At 43.0% G+C, this 21,689-nt stretch overlaps 1 long non-coding RNA gene across 1 annotated transcript in view; it reads left to right on the forward strand.

The window, feature by feature from the left end:
* LOC131279949 (uncharacterized) overlaps nt 1–19,051 on the forward strand; it is a 50,355-nt gene extending 31,304 nt beyond the window's left edge. The window contains exons 2-3 of the long non-coding RNA XR_009187459.2: nt 9,180–9,376; nt 18,482–19,051. This is a non-coding gene — a long non-coding RNA (uncharacterized lncRNA). The remainder of the gene's footprint in view (nt 1–9,179; nt 9,377–18,481) is intronic.
* The last annotated feature ends 2,638 nt before the right edge of the window (nt 19,052–21,689 follow it).

Raw genomic sequence — 21,689 nt, forward strand, 5'->3', positions numbered from 1 at the left:
ACTCAGATGGTTTTATTGGTGAGCTGTATTTTATACAAGTTATTCAGAAAACACAGAAGGTGAGTTACCCAGCTTATTTTATGTAACCTTAATAGCAAAACTAGACAAGAACAATATGAGACAAAAGGTATAAACCAATTTGTCTTATGAAAATAAGATGGAAAAAAATCCTAACTCAAATGTTAGATTACAGGTGCCAAATTGAAGAATCATACATCACAATCAAGGAAAGTTTTACCTAAGAATCCAAAAATGGTTCAACATCAGAGAATATATCATTAAACCCACCACATTAATGAAATAAGGGGCAAAAATTATCTAATCACTTCATCAGAGCCTGAAAATGCATTGAATAAAACTCTGTGATAATGGCTCCTAGAAAACTAGGGCAGGGGATAAGATGTAGCTAGTGGCTGAATGTCTGCTTCCCATGTACAAAGTCCTGGGTTCAACCCCTGGTATCTCCTAAACAAGAACAACTATAACAAACAAATAAATAAGCAAAACCTTGATGTAGTAGTTTGATATTATCGATGAATTCCAAAAAGAAATATTGGATTATGTTTGTAAATAGATCTTTTCCTCTGGGCATGTTAGATTATGTTGGATTCAGAGGTTTTCTTGATTAAGTAATCATGTAAACCTCTTGTGCCAACAGTCCAAAGGGTGGGGACTCATAGATAAAAGGCATGGCCAAGGACAGAGTTGGGGGCTTTTACTGTTGGAGTTGTGATATTGAAGTTTGATGCTGAAGCCTTAAGCTGGAGCCCCAAGGAGAGAGATAGAGTCATTTGCCTGATAGTCTACAGCTGTCCTTGTGGCGGAAACAGAGGAGCTGAGCCCAGAGGAGCCCAGGAAGCCTGAACCCTCACAGACGTCGGCAGCCATCTTGCTCCAACACGTGAAAATAGACTTTGGTGAGGGAAGTAACTTACGCTTTATGGCCTGGTATCTGTAACCTCCTACCCCAAATAAATACCCTTTATAAAAACCAACCAATTTCTGGTATTTCACATCAGCACCCCTTTGACTGACTAATACATTAGGGAAACTAAGGAAATAGAAGACATCTATAACCAGTTAAGGGCTGTCCAATAAAAGCTGGCAGGAAACATAACACTCAATAGAGACATTTTTGAAATACTCTCTTTGAGGCTAGGAGCAAGACAAGGATGGCTACTGTTCAACATAGCATTAGAGCAAGAGAAAATCATATTCTTGCAGAGAATATGATAATTTATATTTGAAACCTCAAAGAACCAACTGATAACAAAGTAAATTTAGTATTTTCAAAGTTACCAGATGAACAAACAAAAATCTAGCATTCCTCTTCACAAATAACCAACTAGAAAATTTAACAGAAAATAATTATTTAAAATACCAATGAAATATTATCTAAGAATTAATCATTTAAAATATTAAAAAATGCTTTAAAAAGAACCTGAAAGACCTGAGTAAATGGCAAAATATACCATATTCATGGTTGAAGATCAGATTTCCTGAATATAAACTATTTGGTTCACATTTTCTTTCTTGAGACTCTTAAATATGACATTCCTTTTTCTTTTGTATAAATCATTGCTGAGATGAAGTCTGATTATATAATTTTCTTTTCCTTTTTTTTTTTTTCCTGAATAGATGCCCAAAGGTTTTTTTGCTAGAGTAAGTCCAAGCTTTGGTAGTTCTGGCTCACTGCTCTCAGGTATGTGTGCACATTAAAAAAAAAAAGTTTAATGGTGCCTTATTTACTTATGTAAGTGGCATACAAAACCAGAATTGATTCCTTTTTCTTTCTTTCGCACCAAGATTTTTTCCCCCTGCTTTCGGAAACCCACCCCTCCTCGGCCAGCCCTGGCTTTCTCCGTTTGTCAGGGGGTGTGGAGTGACAGCTCTGCCTTGGAGACTTGTGTGCTCTTTCAATGTGCTGTTTCATGTCTTATTTTATTTTAGAAAAATTTCTTGATTATAGTTTTTAGTATTTTGTTCTATTCCCTTATTTGTTGTTCTACTCTAGAAACTATTTGTATGTTGGTTCTTCTTTGTCATTTTTCAATATTTGTCACTTTCTCTGGAATCCTTTAAAAAAATCTCTTCGTTTATTTTTGGCTTTTAAAATTTGCTGTGCTCATTTGCTCTTACATTCTATTTTGGACTTTATTTCCAAAGTGAGTTTTCTTCTATTTCTAGTTTTCTCCTGAGTTCTTAGGTTTTCTAATTCTGACCGCGCTGTTGATGCCTGCTGTCATTTCCCTTAATGCCCATTTGCAGCTGTCTTCATCTGGTTCTCGGGCATGTCTTTCTGGTGGCTGTTGACTGTGGCTAGCGACTTGCCCAGGGCTCTGCACCCACTCACCACTGGACTCGGCTGAGTACCTGTTGGCTGTTGGAGGGTCTCTCACATGCTCCACTGTTCCTGGTGCTGACGCATGCAGGGCTTGGGGCTTTGCCCCCACTTTCATGTACTTTGGGGTTCATGGGGTTTTGTTATAAATGTAATCCAAGAATTTTTGGTTTTTATATTTAGTTGCTTTGTCTGAGTTTATGTTGGGATGTAAGAATATACAAAAACTATGCTTCCATCACTGGAATTCCCCTCTTTGAATGTTTGACCAAAATATTTTTTACCAATATTTACTTTTTAAAATTTTAAATATATTATTTATTTTTAAAAGATACATAGATCACACAAAATGTTACATTAAAAAATATAGGGGATTCCCATATGCTTCACTCCCCACACCCCCCACTTTCCCCCACATTAACAACTTCTTTCATTAGTGTGGTACATTCATAGAAATTGTTGAACATATTTTGGAGCACTGCTACACAGCATGGATTATAGTTTACATTGTAGTTTACACTCTCGCCCAGTCCATTCTGTAGGTGATAGCAGGATATATAACGTCCTGCACCTGTCTCTGCAATGTCATTGAGGACAACTCCAGGTCCTGAAAATGCCCCATATTATTATACCTTTTCCCTCTCCCTGCCCTCAGCAAATTCTGTGGCCACTGTCTCCACATCAAAATAATTTCTTCTATTGCTAGAGTCACAATAACTCTATAGTAGAATACCAGTAAGTTCACTGTAGTCCTTATTTTATTCTCCGATGCTGAGGACTCTGGGATGGTGACGCCCACTCTGCCCCTTAATTAAGAGGGGGCTTCGATCCGACATGGCTGATGGACGGGATTCTCCTGCTTGCAGTTGTGGACTCTCTTGGTTCCTTGGTGTGGTGTTTGCCTCTCCTCACCTTCTTGCCAGTATTTACTTTCAACATCAAGAAATAAACAATCATCACATTTCCCAGTATGAGAACGTTGGCACATCTTTGTCCCTCCCAAATATATTTGAAATAATCAGAAATTTTGTTTCTAGATTATTTTCTCCTTATATTATGTTTCTTTAATCTCAGGAATCCTTTCTGCAAAATTACATATTTCTCTACCACATTATCAAGAGTTATTTAGATCATGCTATGATTTTTATTGGAATTCCTTGTTTACCAGTGTCTCTTGTATTTTTCATCTTCCTCTATCTTCTCATCATATATTCATTTGCCTGGAGAACTTCCTCAAATAACTTTTGTCCCCAGAAAAGGTGGCGTAATCTCTCACATGTTGCATATATCACTGATTAGAGAGTAGTTTCATGCTGGTGGCATATAACAAGAAATAGTTTTACTTTCCTCAAAATTTCCCCAAATGTGACACGTTGAACTTTCTTTTTTGCTGGGAGGCGATTCACTCCAGGTGAAGTTCTTTGGTTACTTTCAGTTATTAAAGTCCTGTTCAGTTTATATTTTAAAATTCTAATTTTGATTTCGAATCAGAGCTGGACTTGTGACTCGGGAGGGAGGAGTGTCCAGTATTTCGCCCCTTCCCTCCCTGACCTGAGCCTGCTCTGGATCACTTGTCTCCACCTTCCCAAGGACCAACGCTCCTGTATGGGCCCTGGGAGAACAGAAGTTAGAGAGTTGTGTCTCTAACTCACCCGATAAGTGTACAAAGCCCCTCTGGGGTGTTTGGCTAATACTGGGTGCCCACGGCTTCCCGGGCAGGGAGAAGGAGCACGTCTGGCGGCCACGGGACATGTAGAAGTAATTGAATGGTTCTCTGTGAACGTACCAGGTGAGCTGGTGTGGATTCCCAGCCGAGCTGACAGACCCTGCAGCTCGTGTATGAGGAAGCTGCGAATTAGGCTCTACCCAGGACAGAGGCTGAAAAGAAATAATTGCACCAAGTAGACCGTTGGTTTGCAGAGATGGGGAGACTTTATTCAAAGAGAATCCAAATTTTCAAACAGATGAAGCTGGAGCCAGCAGGGAGGAAGGAAGCCCCTTGTAGGGAGAAGTGGGTTGCTGGACCTGTGGTGGAGAAGGCAGGTGATGCCTGTTCTCAGGCAGGCACCCAGCGGCCTCCTGGCCACAGCGGGCCAGCACTTGTGTCTTGCACATCAGAAAAGGCAGAACATGGTGTGGCCAGAGCTGGAAAGCCCAGTTGGCAGCTGGCCGGGCACCTGATTCTGAGCAGGGTCATCTCCAATGTCAAGGAAATACCCTTCTCCTGGTCAAGGGCAGTCCCAGAGGGAGAGCTGAGCCCTCCAGGGAGGTGTGTCCATGAATGGAAAGTAGAAGAAATTTGCAGGTTCCACAGGGAGCATGTGTGGAAAGGAGCTGATTCAGGGAAACCACAGGAATATGAGGCTTACCAAACGCAAGACCCCAAGGGGCTGGGGCCAGAGCCTCAGATCTTGCGCTGGCAGCAAATGGGGACGCAGCAGCTGGACTGAGAGCCGCAGGGCCTGCAGCAGCTGGACTGGCAGCAGCCACAGCCCTCCTTATAGCCCCCACAGGATACGCAGCTCCCCTTGCCACAGCTGGCGCAGGAGCAGGCTGGCGCGCAGCAGCACACGGGCTTGCAGCAGCTGGACTGGGAGCAGCCACAGGAGCCACAACCCCCCTTGCAGCCCCCACAGGAGCCGCAGGCCCCCTTGCAGCCCCCACAGGAGCCACAGCCCCCCTTGCCACAGCTGGCGCAGGAGCAGGCTGGCACACAGCAGCACACAGGTTTGCAGCAGCAAACAGGCACACAGCAGCCGGAGCCGGAGCCACAGCCCCCACAGGAGCCACAGTCCCCACAGCCTCTGGAGCAGCCCGAGCAGCTCATGGTTCTGGTGGGTCGAGGGTGGAGCAGGTGAGAGAGCAGGTGGGGAGGGAAGGCTCAGGTGTGGCCTCCTGTGCCGGGAGCCTTTATAGCCCCCTCCTTCGGCCTCCCAGATCACATGGTCACTTCCCTGTGAGTGTCGATACTGTTTGCAAGAGTCTTATTTTTTCCCTTCCTTTCCAGTGACCTCCTACCGGCTCAGTTTAGCAAGTTCTTCTTTTGTTTCCTAGCGTCATCCTCTTCCCTTTTGTTTTGGCCCTATAATTAGAGCCTCAGCTCCCGGATGTCACAGGTTTCCCCAGAGGCCCAGGTGCTGGGCACCCGTGGGTGACAGCTTCCTGCCCCGTGTCCTTCATTTGCTGTGCTGAAACCTCCCCTGATAATATTAATTTTACATTTTCTAGATTTTGAAAGTAAAACATGGCCTTCAGTGGAAACAATAAAAGGAACCCAAATTATCCACACTTCTGTCACTTAGGTATGAAATTTGGTTAGTTTCCGTGGCCAGGAATAGAGAAGCAGATGTCTGCTTTGCTGGGCTCCCCGAGGCCTTCATCAGCTCCCTGGCCATGTCTTCTGCATTCCTGTCTGAACGAGAACAGTCTGACCCTGTTCTGTGTTTGCAAGAGAGTCCATTCCTCACCCAAAGTATTTCTGAGGGTCCCTCAAACCTGTGCTCACGTCTTCTCACTCCTCCACCCACACCGTCCACTTGTCCTGGGGCAGCCCCTGCCTCTGCTGGGCCCTCTTGCTGAGTCAGCTTTGCTCCAGGGTGGAAGGAGATGTTCCTCTCTAATCACTAAACCATTGCTGGTACCCAGCTGCTTTGCTGAGGGGGTGTCCGCTAAACCTCAAGGGGAGCAGGAGAGTTGAACATTACCCGCTAGAAAAATGAGCTCTGGACACTGCTCCTGGGCTCTTGGCCCCATTCTTGGGAGGCCCTTTTGTTGGCATCTTTTTTCTCAGCTGCCCTTGGCTTGGCTTCATCCCTTTTGCATGAAGATTTCCCTGCTTTTCTTCTACCTCTGTCAGTCCCCACCTTAGGCCCTGGTCCTGACAAGGGATCCTCCAAATTAGCATATGTGATGGTTAAGCTAATGTGTCAACTGGGCCAGGTAATGGTGCCCAGGTGCTTGGTCAAGCAAGCCCTGGGGTGATTGTAACACAAGGGCCCTTCATGGATTTTAACCATCAGTGAGCTGATTCATCTATGGCTGGTTACACCCACAGTCAGCTGAGGAGATGCCATCAGCAGTGAGTGACGTCTCACACAATCAGTTGAAGGCCGTAAAAGGGGAGGTGATTTCAGGATTCAGAGTGAGAATTTCCATCTCTACTTCAGACAGCCAGCATCTCCTGGGAACTCATCAAGGACCTTCACTGGACGTCCTGGTTTCAGCCTGCCCTGTGGAATTTGGACTTGTGTATCCCCATGAGCACATGAGACAATTTAATAAAATAGCATACTATCTACAGATAGTTCCTGTTGGTTCTGTTTTCTTAGAGAACCCTGACTTAATACAGCTTGGTACTTGCAGTGGTTCTTGAGAAACAGAATCTTAAAAATGGGATTTTTGAAGGGGTTCTGGGACTTTTGCAATTGTCTTTCTATTCTGATTAGACTGAAGGACACTAATGACTCTGTTTCCAGTAACCAAGAGGCCACTAACTCTCCATGGTGTGAGTTGGCAAAAGAGGTATGGAAAATATCCCCACTTGATACTACGTCCATGCTTATAGGAGGCAAGGACCTGGATGATAGTGTTTTTTTTTTTTTTTAACATCTTAACAGAGTTTTGTGGAGCTTAAGGTGCAGTGATGTTGACTGGTTGTTCCTAAATATGCTGGATACAGTTATAAAAGAAAGGGATGAGCTGAAGGCTTCAGATTTATTTGCAACTTAAGCACTGCATGAATAATGTGAAAGTCTCTATGTGTGCTCTGAAAGAAAATCTCGTTTCTTGCAGCTGCAGACTTGAGAGCTCTGAAAACCAGACTCAGAGTCTCATTGTGTGAGTAGCACAATTACAATGGAAATTAAAATCTCAACCTTGCAGGGTGTCTGCTGTTAAAGTGAGGGCCTTGATTGGAAAGGAGTGGAAGCCTGAGGACTGGGATGGAGACATAGGGGTTGATGATGATGGCAGTGGGGACACTGAAACCCTAAATTCTGCTAAGACTTTGCCAGATAAACCTGTAATGATCTGCCCTGAGGAGACCACCCAATGTCAAGCATGCACCATCCAAACTCTAGCCTGCCCCAAGGAATCCTTACCTCCTACCTGCCCTGAGGAGTGTACCCTCCAACCTCAAGCCAGCACTACCCAATCTCCAGCCTGCCCCAAGGAGTTTCCACCCCCTCCCAGCCCTGAGGAAACCATCACCCAACCTCCGCCCTGCCCTGGGGCATCTGCCACCCAACCCCCACCTGAAGAGATTAATCCTGTCTCACCAGATAAAACTGCAAGGGAATGTCCTGGGGCAATTGGCTTGTGGGTCACTTCTAATTCTTCTCCTTACCCACCCCCACCTTCCCTCTTCTCTTCCAGACCTATAACTAGACTAAAGTCACAACAAGCCCCCAAAGATGAAGTGCAAAGTGAGATCCATGAGGAAGCATGCTGTACTCTAAAAAAGCTGTGAATTTTCCAACTTGCATAGACAGAAATCAGGGGAGTATGTGTGGGAATGGATATTAAGGGAGCGGGATAATGGTGGAAAGAACGTAAAGTTGGATCAGGCTGAATTTTTTGATATGGGCCCACTACGCAGAGATTCTGGATTCACTGTTGTGGCTCTAAGGGTTGGAAAGGGCTCTAACAGTTGGTTCAAGTGGCTGGCCGAAACGGGGGCCAAAAGATGGCCTACAGTTCCTGAGGCCGAGATGCCCAGTTTACCCGGGTTTACTGTAGATGAGGGGATCCAAGGGCTTAGGGAGATCAGAAAGCTAGAATGGATTCACCATTTAAGACCTGCCACCCACCCCAGGCATGTCCAGAGGACACGCCTTTAACCAGGACTGTGAGGAATAAACTTGTGAGCCTAGAGGTCAGGTATTACTTGGGAACTGCTGTCACAGAACTAGAATCCTTAGGCTCTATGAGGATGATCGAATTCCAGGTTGGAAGAAGCCAAGGAGCAGCCCTTAATGCCCCAAGACAGGTGGGTGCGGTTCAAAACACAAAAGGCAAACTCAAAGCAGCAATCAAGAATCTGAGCTGCATAGACCTTTGGCACTGGCTAATAGATCATGGGGAACCCAGGAGTGAAATAGACGGGCAGTCTACTAAATTCCTACTTGATCTGTACAAACAGAAGAGTTCAGTGAACAAAACCCTAACTAATTCAAGTTATGAATTATGGAAACAGAGAATCACAGCCCCTTAATCATTTCCCAGATTTGAGACAGTTTACAGACCCAGAGCCCGTGAATGAGACCAGGTCCCCTTGACAAAGGATCCTGTTACACTGCCAGTAATTTATACTGTTACTCTTCCTGCCATCTTTCCCCAAAGAGACCTACGGCCTTTTACCAGGGTAACTGTGCACTGGGGAGAAGGAAATGAGCAGACATTTCAGGGGTTAATAGACACTGGCTCAGAAATGACGCTAATTCCAGAAGACCCAAAACGTCCCTGTGGTCCTCCCGGCAGAGTACGGGCTTACGGAGCCCGGTGACGATGGAGTTTTAGCTCAGATACACCTCATTTGGGTCCAGTGCTTATTTTCTCAGTTCTAGAATATGTAATTGGAACAGACATACTGAGTAACTGGCAGAACCCCACATTGGATCCCTGACTTGCGGAATGAGGGCTATAATGGTAGGAAAAGCCAAGTGGAAGCCACTAGAACTATTCTTACCTAGTCAAATAGCCAATTGCAGAGATCAGTGCAGCCAGTAAGGATTTGAAGGATGCAGGGGTGGTGATTCCCACCACATCCCCACTCATACCTCCTACTGGGCCTGTGTAGAATATAGATGGATCTTTTTCTTTTTTTCTTTTTTCTTTTTAGGCAGTTGGAGATTGAACCCAGGACCTAGTACATGCAAAGCAGGCCCTTAACCACTGAGCTCCACCTGCTCTCCAAGATGGATCTTGGAGGATGACCATGGATTATTGCAAACTTAAGCAAGTGGTGACTCCAATTGCAGCTACCGTTCCAGATGTGGCATCATTGCTTGAGCAAATCAACACATCCCCTGTTATCTGGTATGCAGCTGTTGATATGGCAAATGCTTTTCTCTAATTGTTAATAAGGACCACCGGAAGCAGCTTGCGTTCAGCTGGCAGGGCCAGCAGTATACTTCACTGTCCTGCCTCTGGGGTGTATCAGCTCTCCAGCCCTGTGTCGTAATATTGTCAGCAGAGTCCTTGATTTTCTCCTCCTCCCACAAGACATCACACTGGCCCATTATGGGGATGATATCATGCTGATCTGACCTAGTGAACAAGAAGTAGCAATTCCTCTAGACTTATTGGTAAGGCATTTATGTAAGAGAAGATGGGAGATAAATCCAGTAAAAATGCAGGGCTGTTCCACCTTGTTGAAATTTCTAGGTGTCCAGTGGTGTGGGTCACGTTGAGATATTCCCTTTAAAGTGAAGGATAAGCTATTGCACCTGGCCCCTCCTATGACCAAAAAAGAGATACAGCACTTAGTTGGTCTCTTCGGGTTTTAGATCGATACACTCCTCATTTTGGTGTGCTACTCTGGCCCATTTATTGAGTGACCAGAAAAGCTGCTAGGTTTGAGTGGGGACCAGAGCAAGAGGAGGCTCTGTAACAGGTCCAGGCTGCTGTGCAACTACCACTTGAGCCACATAGTCCAGCAGATCCAATGGTGTTGGAAGTGTCAGTGGCAAATAGAGATGCCATCTGGAATCTTTGGAAGGCCCATATAGAAGAATCACAATACAGACCCTTTGGATTTTAGAACAAAGCCCTGCCATCCTCTGCAGATAACTCCTTTCCTTTTGAGAAACAGCTTTTGGGCTGCTACTGGGCCTTTGTAGAGACTGAATGCTTACCCATAGGCCATCAAGTTACGATGAGACCTGAGTTGCTTATCAATGACCTGGATATTGCCTGAAATGGAACCATAAATTTGGGCGAGCACAGCAGCATTCCATCATAAATTGGAAGTGGTATATACGAGATAGGGCTTGAGCAGTTCCTGAAGGCACAAATAAGTTACACGAGAAAGTGGCCCAAATTCCCATGGCCACCACTCCTGCCACATTACCTTCTCTTTCCCAGGCCACATCTATGGCCTCTTGGGAGTTTCCTTACAACCAGTTGATTGGGGAAGAGAAAACTCGGGCCTGGTTCACAGATGGTTCTGCATGACATGCAGGTACCACCCTAAAGGGGCACTGCAGCCCCTTTCTGGACATCCCTGAAGGACGTTGGTGAGCTAATCTTTGCAATGGGCAGAATTTCAAGCAGTGCACCATGTTGTTCATTTTGCTTGGAAGGAGAAATGGCCAGAGGTGCATTTGTACACTGATTCATGGGCTGTTTCCAATAGTTTGGCTGGATGGTCATGGACTTAGAAGGAACATGATTGGAAAATTCGTGATGAAGAGGTCTGGGGAAGAGGTATGTAGATAGATTTTTCTGGGTGGGCAAAAAACATGAAGATATTTGTGTCCCACGTGAATGCTCACCAGAGGGTAACTTCAGCAGAGGAAGATTTTAATAACCAAGTGGATAAAATGACCTGTTCTGTGGCTTATGCTCAGCCTCTGCCCAGCCACTCCTGTCATTGCCCAGTGGGCTCATGAACAAAGTGGCCGTGGAGGTAGGGATGGAGGTTATGCATGGGCTCAGCAACATGGACTTCCCCTCGCCAAGGCTGACTTGGCTACAGCCACTGCTGAGTGCCCAATCTGCCAGCAGCAGAGACCAACACTCAGCCCCCAATACAGCACCATTTCCTGAGGTGATCAGCCTGCTACCTGGTGGCTGATTGACTACATTGGACCACTTCTGTCATGAAATGGGCAGTGATTTGTTTTAAGTGGAATAGGCACATACTTCAGATAAGGGTTTGTGTTTCCTGCACGTAATGCTTCTTCCAAAATTAACATCAGTGGGCTTAATGAATGTCTTATTCATGCCATGGTATTTCACACAGCATTGCTTCTGATCAAGGAACCACTTCACAGCAAATGAAGTGTGGCAATAGGCGCATGCTCATGGAATTCACTGGTCTTTCCATGTTTCCCATTGTCCTGAGGCAGCTCGATTGATAGAATGGTGGAATGGCCTTTTGAAGACTTAATTATGGTGCCAACCAGGTGGCAATACCTGGCAGGGCTGGGACAGTGTTCTCCAGGAGGCTGTGTATGCTCTAAATCAGCGTTCACTCTATGATGCTGTTTCTCCCACAGCTGGGATTCATGGGTCCAGGAATTGAGGGGTGGAAATGGGAGCGGTACCACTCACTATTACCCCTAGTGACCCACTAGGAAAATGTTTGCTTCCTGTCCCTGCAACCTCAAACTCTTCTGGTCTACAGACTTTAGTCCCAAAAGGAGGAGTGCTGTCACCAGGGAACACAACAACGATTCCATTGAACTGAAGTTAAAACTGCCACCTGCCCACTTCGGGCTCCTCTTACCTGTGAATCAACAGGCAAAGAAGGGAATTACTGTACTGGCTGGGGTGATTGATCCTGATATCAAGTGGAAATGAGACTGCATCTACATAATTGGGTAAAGAAGAGTTTGCCTGTAATACAGGAGATCCTCAAGGTTGTCTCCTAGTACTGCCATGTCCTATCATTAAAGTCAATGGAAAACTGCAACAGCCCAATCCAGGCAACAATGGCCCAGAATCTTCAGGAATGGAAGTTTTGGTCACCCCACCAGGCAAAGAACCACGGCCAGCTGAAGTGCTTGCTAAGGGTAGTGGGAATATGTAATGGATAGTGGAAGAAGGTGGTGATAAAAACAAACCATGTGACCAGTTACAGAAACAGGGACTGTAAGGGTCATGAGTATTTCTTCCTTGTTTTGTATGACTATGCTTATATGTGTACATAAAACGAATTCTTCCCTATCCTTTCTTGCTATCATATGACACACGTTGTATTAGTTTCATATTGTGGTATGTAAGGATGTCAAGTTTAAGAGTAAATATTTCCCAAGGACTTCCACCTTATTCTGGAAGGATTTAGTGTGTTTCCAGTTGTATGCACGACAGTTCAATATTATTAGGTGGAAATTTATATTAATCTGTTATTGTTTTATTTAGAGACTAAAGTATAATTTAAAGTGATGTGTACGGCTGCCCAGTTGAATAGGGGTGGGCTGTCATGGTTAGGCTAATGTGTCAACTGGGCCAGGTAATGGTGCCCAGGTGATTGGTCAAACAAGCACTCTACTAATTGTAATACAAGGGCAGTTCAAGGACTTTAATCATCAGTAAGTTGATTGCCTTTATGGCTGATTACATCTATGATCAACCGAGGAGAATGCTATCAGCAGTGAGTGACGTCTCATGCAATAAGTTGAAGGCCTAAAGAGGGGAAGTGATTTCAGCATCAGAGAGAGAATCCCCATCGCTACATCAGGCAGCCAGCGTCTCCTGGGGAATCCAATGAGGCTTTTTATCTGAGTCCCTGGTTTGCAGCCTGCCCTGTGGAATTTGAACTTGCACATCCCTGTGGTCATGTGAGACCATCTTATAAAACCTCGTACTATTTACAGATACCCCTTGTCAGTTCTGTTTCCCTAGAGAACCCTGACTAACAGAGCACACTATGATCATCTCTGCGGAGATGCACCTTAAATAGCGAACGCAATGGCTCAGCGTGCAGCATTTGTGCTTGGATTGCTCTCCTGAGTCAGGGCGTCCTAATGCGTAGTAAGGTGGTGATATCCAGATGTGTCTGTTTGCACAGTTTTTCTGAGATTGAACAATCCATGCATGCATAGAATGAACCCAACTTAGCTACGGTGTATTATTATTCTGATGCACTATTTCTTGACTAACATAAATTTAGAATTTTTGCTTCAATATTCAGAAGTAAAAGTTGGAAATACCCAGAAGGTTGCAGCTTGAACGTGTAGCATCTCTCTACTTCCCACCTGGATTCCAGCCCCTGTTCTTTTGGGGCAGCTGGTGAAGGGACGGGGGTTCTTAACGGGGGTTCAGCCTCAGCCTGGAACCCTGGGCTTGATGAGGTCTGGGGGACAGTCAGACACCCTGGCCTGGGCGAGGACTGGAATGTGATGGGGCCGGGGGGACTTGGACCCCAGAGCGCCATGGAGGAGAGTGGGAGACAGGGTCTGCCCTCTCGGGTGGGCTCCCCTCTTTCTGAGGATAAAGGTGGGATGAGGCTTCTCTACTTGTGACCACATGGAAGCCTGAGGAGCAGAGTGGATGCCCCCGTGCCCTGATGGGGTCTGACCCCTGCCTTCTGCTGCAGGATGGCCCATGGGACAGAGTCCAACGCGCCTTGGACATCTTGTGTAGTGCAGCCATTTCAGGTATCTTAGTGCAGCGGGTACCATGGGGGCTGACGAGGTGGAGGGAGGAGGGGGCTGAGTGCTGGATGCCAGCTCCCAGCCAAATGCACTTCTGGAGGCTATGAAGGAAAACATGAAGAATGAAAAAAAAAACAAACATGGAGCACATTTGAGGCAAGTCAAGTATAGCACACCCCCCACTCTCTTGACGGTGCTCTTTGAATCAAAAAGGTTTTAAATTTTAATGATGTCCATTTTATTCTTTTCTCTTGTACCTTGTGCTTTTGGTGTCCTATCTAAGATCCACAAAGACTTACCCCTATGTTTTCTCTAAGTGTTAAATAACTTTGGCTCTTAAATTTGTGTCCTTGTACCATTTTGGGTTAATTTTTGTATATGGTGTAAGGGTCCAGCTTCATTCTTTTGTATGTGGTTATTTGGTTGTCACAGCACCATTTGTCGGAAAGACCATTCTTTCCTGAATGGTGTTGTCGCCCTGGTAGAAAATCATTTGACCACAGATGTCTGGGTTTATTTATGGGCCCTCATTGATATAAACCTGTCCTTATTTCAAAAACACACTGCCTTGATTACTGTTGCTTTGCAATAAGTTTTGAAATTTAGAAATGGGAGTCATCCAACTTTGTCCTTTTTAAAAGGATTACTTTGGCTATTCTGTACCCTTTCGTGACCATATAAATTTTAGGATCAGTCTGTCAATTTCTAGAAAGAAGCCACATGGTATTCTGACAGGGATTGCAATGAAAATGTAGATGAATTTGGAAAGTTCTGCTCCTTTAAGAATATTAAGTCTTCCAATCCATGTATATGGGATATCTTTCCATTCATTTAGGTATTTCTTAATTTATTTCAACAATGCTTTTTAGTTTCCAGAGTATACGTTTTGAACTTTTTTTGCTAAATTTATTCCCAAGCATTTTATTCTTTTTTGTTTGTTTACTTTATGGTTTATATTTTAGACTGTACAATTTTCTAAATTTTTAGTTTCCTGATGTTTTACATTATGGTTCACATTTTAGCTTATAGAGTTGTATACATTTTTGGTGTACATTGACATATCCTATTTCCATTTTTACATGATCTTGTGGCGCACTTCCATTGTCCCCCAGTTGCCCTGCTTCCATCTGTTTTTCACCTCTCTCCCTCTCTCCCCCTCCCCTCAGGGCCCACAGAAACAATCAATCTTCACTACTTGAGGGACCAGATTTACAGATACTTGCAACAATGCTGAGGGCTTGACATACTAGACTCCCTTAACCCACTGATTTTATTCTTTTTGGTGTTATTATAAATGGAGCTGTTTTCTCATGTGATGTCTTCTTACCCATTCATTACCAGCCTAAGTCACCCCCTTGTTCACACTCTTTCCTTTCATTGAACTCACTTGCAGTTTTTGGTAGGAACACCCCAGAAACATTGTTATAATCTTCTCAGTGCAACAAGTCCAGCTCTGCATGGTGCTGATATGTCTTATTGCTGGTGAAACTGACCTTGAGCAGTTGGATTCAATGGTGTGTGCTGATTTCCTCCACTGTACAATTGCTATTTTTCTTTTTTAGATGCTAAATATATTTGGGAAGATACTTTGAGACTATGTGAATGAACATCCTGTTCCTTCTCAAACTTTGACCCTCTGATTTTGGCATTTCTCAGTGGATCTTGCTGCAGCATCAGTTACTTTAGTGTGTGCCTAACGGTGAAACGCTAAAGCTGTTGGATCATAAGCAGAGACTGGACAGAGTTCTCTGCTATCAGTGTTATTATTTAAAAGTGTCTTGCAGGTGTTCCCTGATGCAATAACTCAAGAAAATGAGAGTCAGTATGTATATCCAGCATAAAATATTTTCTTTTGATGATGACTTGATTATATCCTAAAATACCTAAGTAATTCTAAAAAAACACAGAAATGAAAGAAATGGATGAGTACAAGATAAGTATTCAATAACTGAGTTTTTTTTCTCTATTCTTTGAATAAGTGCCAAGAACTTAAAAAAGAAAAACAAAAGTAATAAAAACCATGAACTGCTAAGGAGTACTTTCAATAAGAAAGGCATAGGATCTCTCTGAAGAAAATTCTGGAGTTTATAAACACAGAAGAAATGAAAATGTAAAATAAAACATATTGTTGGATTGTGGAAGAGTTAACCATATTAATTTCTCTTAAGTTAGTATCTAAATGTTATTCAATTCCAAATAGAAACAAAATAGGGTTTATTTTTGGAATAAAGTGATCTTGCTATTTATTAGAAGTAGAAATGTCTGAAAAAAAAAGATAAATATAAGAAATGATAGTCATGGTGAACTTACCTTACAAGGTATCATTCTAATCACAACAAAGGAAATTCAAGTTGAAATAGACAGAAGATCAGTGGAATGGGAAGAGAATGAAGAAATAGATCTCCTTAATATAGAAGAATTTAATATATTTAAATCTGTGGAAAAGGTGATAGCCCAATACATTCTCAGTATGGAAGAAAATCCAATTAGACCTCTAGTTCATCCTATATACATAAATAAACTCTAGCTGATAAATATTTAGATATAAAAAACTAAACAACAAAAATGGGGAGAAAATCTAGACTACATGTGTTATGGTGAAGAAGAGAATTTCATATACATGATCTGAAAACCATGTACAAGAAGAGAGACATATCTGTGTGTAGAAATGTAAATCTTTTGTTTAGTAAAAGATAACAAACAAATGAAATGACAGGGTAAAATGAAATGCCCATACTGAAATCGAATCCAGGGTGTGCTGTGTAATCCTATGATGTAAAATTTATACATGTGTGTGCATGTACATAAAGAATCAAAAAAGGGTTAGGGCTATTTCTACATCTGCTTTAGAAGGGATGTCTGGTATATGCTTCAGCAAATGCACTCTAGTTGCAGAAAAATGTGGAAAATATAATTCTAATTGGCAAAAATAAATCCCCCATCATATATATAGTATATATATATATACACACTCAGGATTGAAACTCCAGACCTTGTGAGAGGCTGGAGCTCAACCACCGAGCCACTTCAGCTCCCCTGTGTTGGCTCCCTCGTCTGTTTTCTTTAAGAGGCACTGGGGAATGAACCTGGGACTTCCCATGTGGGGGGTGGGCGCCCAACTGCTTGAGCCACATCCACTCCTCCCTATATGTTCCTTCTTTTTTTTTTAAGATTTATTTATTTAATTATTTCTCTCCCCTCCCCCACCCTGCCCCTGTTGTCTGTTCTCTGTGTCTATTTGCTTCGTCTTCCTGTTCTTGTCAGCGGCACGGGAATCTGTGTTTCTTTTTGTTGCCTCATCTTGCTGCGTCAGCTCTCCGTGTGTACGGCGCCATTCCTGGGCAGGCTGCACTTTCTTTTGCGCTGGGCGGCTCTCTTTACGGGGTGCACTCTTTGCGCGTGGGGCTCCCCTACGTGGGGACACCCCTGCGTGGCAGGGCACTCCTTGCGCATCAGCACTGTGCATGGGCCAGCTCCACACGGGTCAAGGAGGCCCGGGGTTTGAACCGTGGACCTCCCATGTGGCAGACGGACGCCCTAACCACTGGGCCAAGTCCGCTTCCGCTCTATATGTTCCTTTTATGTTGCCTGAGCTAGGAGAAAGGGGGCCTGGTTGTACTGTACACAGACCTTAACGCTGGCTGGAGTGGCACTGGGGGTGGCAGGGTAGAGCGGCTTTTTGCCGCGTGTGCACTTCTTACATGTGCAGGAGGTGAACATGTCTGTCTGGCACTGCCCACGTCAAGAATGAGAACATCGCTTGCATTTCAAAAGTTCCCTCCCATCTTTTTCCCTCCAACCCTTTTTCCTGACTTCTAACATCACAGAGGAGTTTGTCTGTTGATCTTTACTCTAATGGAATATTAGAGTAAGTATTCTTTTTCTATTTGACTCCTTTCACTCAATTTTATGTTCATGAGATTCATCCATGGTTGCACACAGCAGTAATTTGTTCATTTTCGTTGTTGTAGTCAATAATACGAATACATCACAATTTATTTACCCAACCTACTGTATACAGTTTACAGTCTAGTTATCCAGTTGTACATTTATCCATTGTATATATACACACTGCATTTTAAAAAATATTTATTTACCCCCCTCCCCTGAGATGGCTCCCTTGTCTGTCTGCTGCTGTGTCTGCTTGTTGTCTGCTCGTTGTCTGTGCTTGCTGTGTCTGCACATCTTCTTTAGGAGGCACTGGGAACCAAACTCAGGACTCCCATGTGGGAGGCGGGCACCCAACTGCTTGAGCCACATCCACTCCCTACATTGTGTTTTGGCTTTTATGAATAATGTCAGTATAAACATACTTGTAGCTATCTTTTGATATGCTTGTGTACACATTTCTTTTAGTTACATCTGGGAAAGAAATTGCTAATTACAGGCTGTGGGTATATATTCATCTTTTAGACATATTGCCAAATGTTTTTGCAAGATAGTTATAACAGTAATCACTCCCACCAGGAGAGTGTGAACGTTCCAGTTGCTCCACATCACGACCGAAACTTGGTGGTTTAATTCTAGCTATTTTTGAGGGTATGTCGTGGTCTTAATTTGCATTTTCCTGATAATCAACAAGTTTGAGGAACATTTCACATGTTCTCATGTCAGTTAGATATCCTGTTTTGTAAAGTGCCTGTCCACGTTTCTTGCCTGAGTATTTGGTTTTCTTACTGATCTTGAGGAGTCCTTTGCTGGCTTAATGTAGTGCAAATATCTTCTACTTTTGGCAAGTCTTTTCATTCTATTAATGGTGTCTTTTATGAGTATGCATTCCTTAGCTTTTATGTTGTCAATTTATTCAATCCTTTCCTTTCAGGTGAGTGTTTCATCATTTTCTCTCGGAGACGTCCTCCTCCTCCCAAGTCATGGATGTTTTCTCTTCTACCAGGCAGACTCGCTGTTGCTGGATTCCACACTCAGCTCTGCTCCCCCTGGAAGAGGTTTTATGTGAAGAACAGGGTCAGCATCTCTAGGGGAATCGCCAGTGGACTTAGAATACTTCTTTTAAAAGCTTATCTTGGGAAGCGGATGTGGCTCAAGTGATTGGGCTCCCGTCTACCATACGGGACGTCCAGGGTTCAATTTCCGGGGCCCCTGGGGAAGGTGAGCTGGCCCGAGCGGAGAGCTGGCGCAGCAAGATGACACAACAAAAAGAGATACAGAGGAGAGATGGTAAGAGACACAGCAGACCAGGGAGCTGAGGTGGCGCAAGAGAATGATCGTCTCTCTTCCACTCTGGAAGGTCCCAGGAGCGGTTCCTGGTGCCACCCAAAGAGAAGACAAGTGGACACAGAAGAATGCACAGTGAATGGACACATAGAACAGACAACCTGGGGGAGGGTGGGAAATAAAGAAATAAATCTTTAAAAAATGTAAAAGCTTATAAGGCTACCTTCCTCATACATCAAGGGTCCAGATACGGGTGGGCTATCCTCGGATGCACTGTATTTTTCTGGACTTCCTCTCTAGCCTTGTGCCACTACCTGCCCTGTCTTAGAACACGTGGCTTTAGAATAAGTCTCCATATCAGGTGCTCAGATAGTCTCACCTTGCTCTTACACAGCATCTTGGCTTTTTAGTCCTTTATGTTTCCATATACATTTTAAGATCAGCTTGTCAATTTTTACATAAAACTTTTTGGAAAATGTTTGGGAATGTTTTGAATTTATAGCTCTATTTGGGGAGAACTGTTAACTATATATCAAGTTTTCTGATTCATTAATATAGTATATCCCTTCATTTGCTTAGGTCTTTCATTTATCTTAGCAACGTTTATAATTTTCTGTATTATACTTTCCTGTTTCTTTTTCTTAATACTAGATCTTTGATTTTTTAAATGCTATTGTAGATAGAGTCTTTTTAAAATTTCATTTTCTGTTTCTCTCTGTTTTAGATTTTTTTGGTGAATATTGACACATCCGGCAAGATTGCTAAACTCACATATTAGTTCTAATATTTTATTTGTTGATTTATTTGGATCTTTGTAGCAGCTTGATATTGTTTATGAATTCCAAAAATAGATATTGGATTTTGATTGTAAACTGGTCTGCTCATCAGGGCATATTAGATTATACTGGATTCAGAGGTTTCACCTTTACTTGATTAAATAATGATGAAGGCTTTCATTGGGCCACAGCAGTAGGACATCGAGGGGCCAGGACTCACTGGGAAATGCACTGCAGAGAAGGGAGGTTGGAGTTTTGATCTGGAGCCCAGGAAGTAAGCACACGGGAGGGAAACGAGCTCCAAGGAGAGAGACGAGAATTATCCCAGCCTACAGCTGACATTGGAAGGAGCTGGGACCACGGAGACTTAAGAGGAAGCCTGAGCCCTGGCAGGTGTCGGCAGCCATCTTGCTCCAACACGTGGCAGCAGACTTTGGGGAGGGAAGTAACTCATGCTTTATGGCCTGGTATCTGTAAGCTTCTACCCCAAATAAATGCCCTTTATAAAAGCCAACAGGTTTCTGGTATTTTGCACCAGCACCCTTTTGGCTGACTAATACATCTTCTACATACACAATCCTATTTCAAATGATGATGGTTTTGTTTCTTCTTTTGTCCCCCTTTCCTTACTTTTCTTGCCTTTTGGTTTTGGTGAAACATTCCATCGCAACGTTGAGTGGAAACACATGTTCCTATCTTGATCCCAGTCTCAGACGGAAAGCTTTTTGAGATGATCCCATAATTTTCTCTTTTATTCTAATGCTATGGAGAATTACTTGTTTGTTTTTTTAAATTTTATTGTAGTAGTATATATACAATGCAATACTCCCCATTTTAACCATTTTTCCTGTGTACAGCTCAGTGGTATTAATTACATTCACAATATTGCACTACCATCCATTTCCAAAACTTTTCAACACCCCAAACAGAAACTCCGTACCCACTGAGGAACAATTCCCCTAACTCACCCCCAAGTCCTGTTAACATGTAATCTCTTTATGTCCATATGTATTTACTTATTTTAGCTATTTCATTTAAGTGAATTAGTAAATATTTGCCTTAATGTGTTTGGCTTATTTAACTTAATGTGATGTCTTCAAGACTCATCCTTATGTGTGTCATATATCAGATCGTTGTTCCTTTTTATGCCTGAATAATATTCCATTGTATGCATAAATCACATTTTGTTTATTTTTTAGTTGCTGGACTTTTGTTTTTGTTCCACTTTTGTATATTATGAATAATGCTGCTAAGAACATATGCACACAAGTATTTTTGTGGACATATGTTTTCAATTCTCTTGGGTATATACTAAGAGTGGAATTGCTTGGTCAAATGTTTAACAATGTTTAACATTTGAGGAAATTTGCCAAACAGTTTTCCAAATCGCTGTACCATTTCACATTCCTAGTAGCAATGTGTAAGGATTCCAATTTCTCCACAACTTCGCCAACACTTGTTATTATCTTTTGACTCTACCCATCATGACTAAAGATACTGAACATCTTTTAATGTGGTTGTTAGTCATTGGCAGATCTTCCTTGAAGAAATGTCTATTCAAGTACATTGTCCATATTCTAATTGGGTTATTTGCCCTTTTATTTTTGAGTTGCAAGATTTCTGTATGATTCTGGATATAAGAATGTTGTCAGGTATATCATTTGCAAATCTTTTCTCCTATTCTGTGGGTTGTCATTTTACTTTCTTGATAGTATCCTTTGAAGTACTAAAGGTTTTGATCTTGATGAAGTCCTATTTATCTAATTTTTATTTTGTTGCTAGTGCTTTTTCATGTCCTTTCTAAGAAACTATTGCCTAATCTAGCTCATGAAGACTATGACAATGTTTTCGTCTAAAAGTTTTATAGTTTTCACTGTTAAATTAGATCTTTAATCCATTTTTAGTTAATTTTTGTATATAGTGTGAGATAAAGGGCTAATTGTCCTGCATGATCTTGGCTGCCTACTCAAAAATCAGTTTTCCACAGATGTAAGGGTTTGTCTATGGACTCTCAGTTCTATGCCATTGATTATCTGCCTAACCTTATATCAGTTCCACACTATTTTGATTATTGTAGCT

The sequence above is a fragment of the Dasypus novemcinctus genome, chromosome 10 (genome assembly GCF_030445035.2).
Source record: "Dasypus novemcinctus isolate mDasNov1 chromosome 10, mDasNov1.1.hap2, whole genome shotgun sequence".
Classification (NCBI taxonomy): Eukaryota; Metazoa; Chordata; class Mammalia; order Cingulata; family Dasypodidae; genus Dasypus; species Dasypus novemcinctus.